The following is a 6254-nucleotide window of genomic DNA, read 5'->3' as shown; positions in this document are numbered from 1 at the left end:
ATACAAATAATCATAAATGCACTTATTTTAGTATGATTTAAAATTTTGAATAAGTCTACCTAGATCACATAGTACTTTTAGGCTTGTAATGTATTGAGGCTTAGGACTGGTATGGATTTCAAAAGTAGTAAGAATCAAATACTTTCAAGCAAAAAAATAGTTTGACACATCATATTATCCCCCATTCTTCCCCATAGTAACCCTTTCCCGCTCACTGCCTTATGTCTCATTCTCTCACCTTCCTTATTTCTCCACATAGGAAGTCACAGCCTAATATAACAATCATGGTTAGCTCAAGAGTTTTTGTGCACTAATGAACGAGCTTTTCTACATTTTGTGACTTTGTCATATTTTTTTTTATATTTCAATACATCTCACTCACAAATTCTTTTACTTTTCAAGTACTATTTCTACTTATTTTGATTTTCTTCTTGAAATTTTATTTTATTGCACTTATTGGCTAACCTATAATTACTATATCACACTAATCCTTCCTATTTCACTCTATTTTTACAAAATCCACTATAATGTATCTACTTAACCCTCAATATGTATGGCCAGACGTCTATAGTCGTGCAGTTCAGGACCAACAAAAAGGCATAAGTACAAATTTATATTTTGACTCAGGTTTTGTATAAAGGTTCATCAAGAAGTGTTTTTTGGCTCAAAAAATAGGTACTAAAGATAAATAACAGGGTTAGCTTTTTGGCTCAAGGTGTATTCCAAACAAGGCCTTTGGTCGTCCCTAGGTATTTCAATATTCATAACTCTACTCAACCAAAGAACCACAATTTCAACAATTTATCATTCAGACTGGCATGATTGTTTCATTGTATTCCTTATATCATTTAGTACATCTAATTGCTTTAATGCCTATTTATAGTGTAATATATAAAACTTAATAGTCTAATAATAAAAATTTTAAAATTACCTATCCTCATGCCAAATTTATTGTAAATATAATCAATCTATGTACATGCTCCTAACCAATAACTTGCATTTCTACAAGCTCAAGCACACAAATGACAAGAAAAATTAAAGAAAAGCATAAAAATTTAAAACAAATTTTCTGTGTCACCCCCACACTTTAGATAACATATTGTCCTCAATATGTAGCCTCGAAAAAGATAAGGAAAGAAGTTACCTAATTGACTGTGATAGTTCTATAGGCTATTGGTGGCTGCTTCCTCCATTGTTTGTTGAAAACTCTAATTATTGTGTCTCATCCATGTGGGGTTCCTACGTAGAAAATTAGAACATGACATAAAACAACTAATAATATACTATTAATCCTACTCCTAAAAAAACTAAAATCATCCAAAAATTAATACAATCTTTAAAAAAGACTAAAGAAGGTCAATCCTCCTCCTTAAAATCCATTTCATCATCTCCTTCCTCTTTGCTTTCACTCTCTTCTTCCTCTTGCTTAGGATGTTTCGACCCAAACATGTCTAGCATATAACTAGGTACCCTAATATTGTTATGTCATACAAACTCCTAAAAGATTGGGCTTGATTCTTGCATCCAATGTATCATCCAATCTAGCTTTGGATGATTTTTTTCTCCAACTTCTTGTGGAGTGATTGATTTTGGCTTCCTTTGAGATGATGTCAGGGTTGTTGTTGCCTCTTGTTGGGGTTTGTTCCACTCCTTTATTTGCTTTGCCCGAAGCTTAATGTATTGTGTAAACAGAGTGTCACCAATGATGCTTTAGGATGGCTTCATTGATTATGGTGTTGATGCCAATGGAACGCCTACTTTTTTGTGTAAACCAATCACTAAGTGCGGGAAGAAAACTCCCACTTTTTGGCCATTGACACAACTATTCATATTTTGGTAAATCTATTTCTCGATGCATATTTGTCTTTTCTGTAAAATAGCATAAAGAAGAACCACTCGGAAAGTATTAACATTATATACATATAAAGTAGGAACAAATTATGTGCATAAAAATTGAATCCACATTTTAGCTTCAGGAAACATTATAGCATGATGAAAGGAGGTTGGGATATTGGGACCTAGGCGATATTTTCATTCACCCCTTCCAGTAGTTAAAATGTTTATAATGTTATCCATATCTATGTCTGGAAAATACTCTTAGTCAGTTTCATCAATAAAATCTTTTTCTTAGTATGGGGCATTATTAAAGTCACAAATATTTCGAGGGGTTACACGTATATCTTCCCTTTCACAAGAATCATTTCCTACATATGGCCTTCAGTGTTCCTAGACTCTTGGTCTCATAAAGATGCATAAAATCTTAAACAATAGGGACCACTACAATGTCTTTAGGGATCATCCAAACATGTTCCCACTTATGATATCTAACCCAAGGCCATATTTCCTTACAAATAATCATCGAGGGATCAAATCCTCTCTCTTGAATGAAGGTTTTGCATTGAAGTTCAACAAAGTATTTTCTAACATTCGAGTTCAAAAAACTAGAGTGGTTCAAAATCGTCGATGATTTCAGTTCATTAGTTCTTCAGACCTTTCTTGGAGGCATTGTGTTTAATCTTAATAACTCAAGAAATATCAAGAAAATAAGTTCAATGGAACACTAAAAGTTGAGCTAGGAACCCTTAACGTCGTATAAGTTGTTGGATTCCCTGTCACGTCCATGTGTTCATTATTCCTTGAGATGTTCCCGACCTTTCCTGCACTAAGTATGATTGAAAGAAGAAAATTTCCAAACAAATCGAAAAGAAAAAGGAAAAAGTGAGTTTTAGGTTTTAAGGGATTTAAGAGGTTTTGAGAGATTAAAGGAGTTAAGAGATGTTTAAATAAGGGTATAATTTGTATTTAGGTTATAAAATAGGTGTTTCAAGGGTTAAAAAGTAGGTAAAGTGAGGTTTCAGCTTCCAGGTCACGTGATTGGGTTCGATCAATCCTGTATAAAATTGCAGTGACGTCACGACATAAGGGTTCCATGTCGTGGCATCCTTGTCAGTTTACCGTTTTCGCGACATCGGTATTCCTAGTTATACTGGCTTCGATGTCGAGACACACAAATTCCTTATCGCGACATCGAAGTGATTTCCTCAATTTCGTCAAATTTACCTTTGGTCTTGCGACACTGGCTCTGTTTTCACCCAAAATTCTAATTTCTAGAGTGTTATGGTTTCTATAAAAACATAAAATTAATAAAAATTAAAACCTAAACTAAACAATTAGCTAATTATACAATAATTTAAAAAAATTTAAATATTAAATTAAAAAGTTCAAGTTTTACAATAATTTACAAAATGATGATTCTCTGGTTCTATCGATATTAGTCCATCGTCCCTTGACTAGACTGTGCTAGAAATAAATAACTTTTTGCAATGTTCCCTTGACTTCTTCCTACCTTCCTCGCTCAGTCGGTGACCACACTTAAAAGTTTCAATCTCACCATCAATTTTCATGGTTAATTCATTATTTTCTAAATCAATGGTGGACCTTGAGGTGATTAGAAAAGGTCTACCTAGCAGGATTGATATTTCATGATCTTCCTCAAAGTCTAGAACCACAAAATCTATTGGGATGATAAAGTTGCGCACTTTGACTAACACATCTTCTAATACTCATTTCAGATGCACTGAGGATCTGTCGACCAACTGTAGTGTTATTTGGGTATTTTTGAGGTCCCCTAACCCGAGTTTTTCAAAAATGGATAGAGGCATTAAATTCATACTAGTTCCTAGGTCATATAGATCTCTATTAAAATGAATGCTTCGTATCTCTATGTTAATAGTAAAACTTCCTAGATCTTTTAACTTTTGAGGAATCTATCTCGAGATAATAGCACTATAAGAAGCACTTATATTAACTTGTTCACTTACCTTAATCTTCCTACACCTTGACATAATTTCCTTTAAAAACTTGGCATAATTAGGAACTTTCTCAATTAGTTCAATTAAAGGTAGGTTCACGTTTAAAGTTTTGAATAAGTTTAGAAAACTTACAAAATCATCTTCATCCTGCTCTTGCTTTTCTTCTAGTCTTGAAGGGAATGGTATCTTTGCAACGACAGGATCTTTAGTTGTTTCTATCTCTAGCTCATTTGTCAATGCAACTACCTCTTTTGGTTCAGGTTCATTGTCAGCTTCAAGGGGTCTTTCTTGAAGATCATCAATATTCTTTATATTTACCTCCTGAGTTGGGTTTCTTGACCTACTCGGTAATTTATCCGATCGGAGAGCTATTGCTTTCATGTGTTCCTTCCCTTCTTTACGAGGATTATTTTCGGTGTTACTAGGAATATCTGTACCAATTTGCCTTTTTATATCCCTATCATGCTCATCAATTGGCTCATCTGATCTTCCTGTTTAGTCAATATTCGCGTTGAATTGGTGCATTCAGACTACACTTGCTTTACATTTGTTCTTATTGATTGCATCTTCCCCTCAATTCTATCCAGACATTGACCACATATAGTATAGTCATTTGGGTTGGCCCTTTTTTGGGGTTTCTATAAATAAGGAGGTTGATAGTTAGTGTTTTAAACTTGGTTAGAGCTATCACTTCCTCGGTTTCCTCCCCATCTCAGTTTCAGGTTGTCTCTCCATCTGGGATTGTATGTATTCAAATAGGGATTTCCACCACTATTTCTGATGTAATTCACATCCTCGGTGGGATTGTTGATCTAATTGAAGAGAGGTTTGTCTCCTTTATAAATAGATGATGCATTCGTCTCAGCATTTATTTGGTTGATTCTGTCCATCAGTTGTTGATATTTGTCATCCTCTTGGACAGCCTTCACTGTAGATAGTCTTTACCCGTATATGTATCGTGCATTTGGCCACTGGTAGGAATTCATTGCCATACTTTCTATTAATTTGTACGTATCCTTGTACATTCTGTTCATTAAGGCTCCTCCTGCTACTCCATCTAATCTTAACCTTGAATGCACATCCAACCGGTTGTAGAAAATTTACAGTCGTAACCACTCTAGCAATCCGTGGTGTGGGCACTTCTGAATTAGTGTCTTAAAACACTCTCATGCTTTGAGAAAGCTTTCCTCTTCTAATTGTTTTAACAACAAAATTTCCCTTCTTAGTTGAACCGTCTTACTAATGGGGAAGAAATTTTGTAGGAATTTTTGTACTAGTTCATCCCATGTCGTGATTGATCCTAGGGCCTACGAATCTAGCCAAGACAAAGCGATATCAATTAGTGAAAAGAGGAAAAACCAAAGACGAATAGTGTCATCATTGACCACATTGTACTTAAAGATATCACGAAGTTATAGGAATTGTTTTGGATGCGAACTCAGGTCCTATGTCATTGTTCCGTGAAACTGCAAATTATTCTAGACCATCTGGATCGTAGCTGGTTTAATCTAAAAAATCATTGGCCATGATAGTTGGTCTTGTTATACTTCCTTGAACCATAACCAAATTTGGCAGCGCATACTCTCTCAAAGTCCTCTCGTTACACACCATGTTTATATTTGTTGGTAGTGGTGGTGGTGGATCTTCTATATTTTATTGTTAGCCTCATCAAAGAGTGAATTCTTACATGGCGGTAGATCCCCTCTAGCAGGTAACTGATTTTGCATTGTCTCCTGTTTCTTTTGCTGTTAATGTCGACAATGTCTTCAGATTATTCTCTCTAGATCGATGACTGGATCTATAAGTGTTCCCCTACTATGAGACATACACTAAACCCAGAAAATAAGATTAGTAGAAACAAGAATATTAAATTCATAACTATAACCTAAAAATTTCCTAATTATTCTATTAATATGCAAAAATTAAAACTAATATAGTGATGTTGCCTCCCTGGAATGGGGCCAACAACTTGAACGCCTCCAGATGTACTAATGTCAAGAGTAGAAATCCTACACAAAAGATTTGACAAAGGCATATCTGTAAGTATACGAGTAAGGTTGTAATATAGTTACAAAAGAGTAGGTGAGTACTCTGAGGACCGTTCCTAAGGTAGGCGAACACTAGATTAATTCTAACTTAAACATAAATAGATCTAATTAATACTTTAATTGAATTATAGTACGAAAGATTAAAAGAGGGGTTTTTAAGAAACTATACTAATGATAAGTAAGATAAATAAAGAAAGTTAAATAAATGAAAAACAATATATCAAATAAGAAATATATCAAATCTAGACATAGGTGATTAGCTTGTTTTTTTAATCTTAATCAACTATCGTCTCGGGTTTTCTTGTTCAATCAACTAATCAATACCCCAGCAGGATCCTCCAATGCATCCACTGAAATACTGAGTCGGCAAGAAGTACTTATCTTTTGACCTTAT

The 6254-nt window shown here is 34.4% G+C and overlaps 1 non-coding gene across 1 annotated transcript; it reads left to right on the top strand.

Annotated features, from left to right (window-relative positions):
* The first annotated feature begins 4934 nt into the window (after window positions 1-4934).
* Window positions 4935-5041, top strand: LOC121216634 (small nucleolar RNA R71). Its single transcript, XR_005912815.1, has one exon. It is a non-coding gene; the product is annotated as a small nucleolar RNA R71 (small nucleolar RNA).
* The last annotated feature ends 1213 nt before the right edge of the window (window positions 5042-6254 follow it).

Source organism: Gossypium hirsutum, chromosome D04 (genome assembly GCF_007990345.1).
Source record: "Gossypium hirsutum isolate 1008001.06 chromosome D04, Gossypium_hirsutum_v2.1, whole genome shotgun sequence".
Lineage (NCBI taxonomy): Eukaryota > Viridiplantae > Streptophyta > Magnoliopsida > Malvales > Malvaceae > Gossypium > Gossypium hirsutum.
The sequence above is the reverse complement of the archived record's forward strand: the minus strand, read 5'-3'. Positions and strand labels throughout refer to the sequence as shown.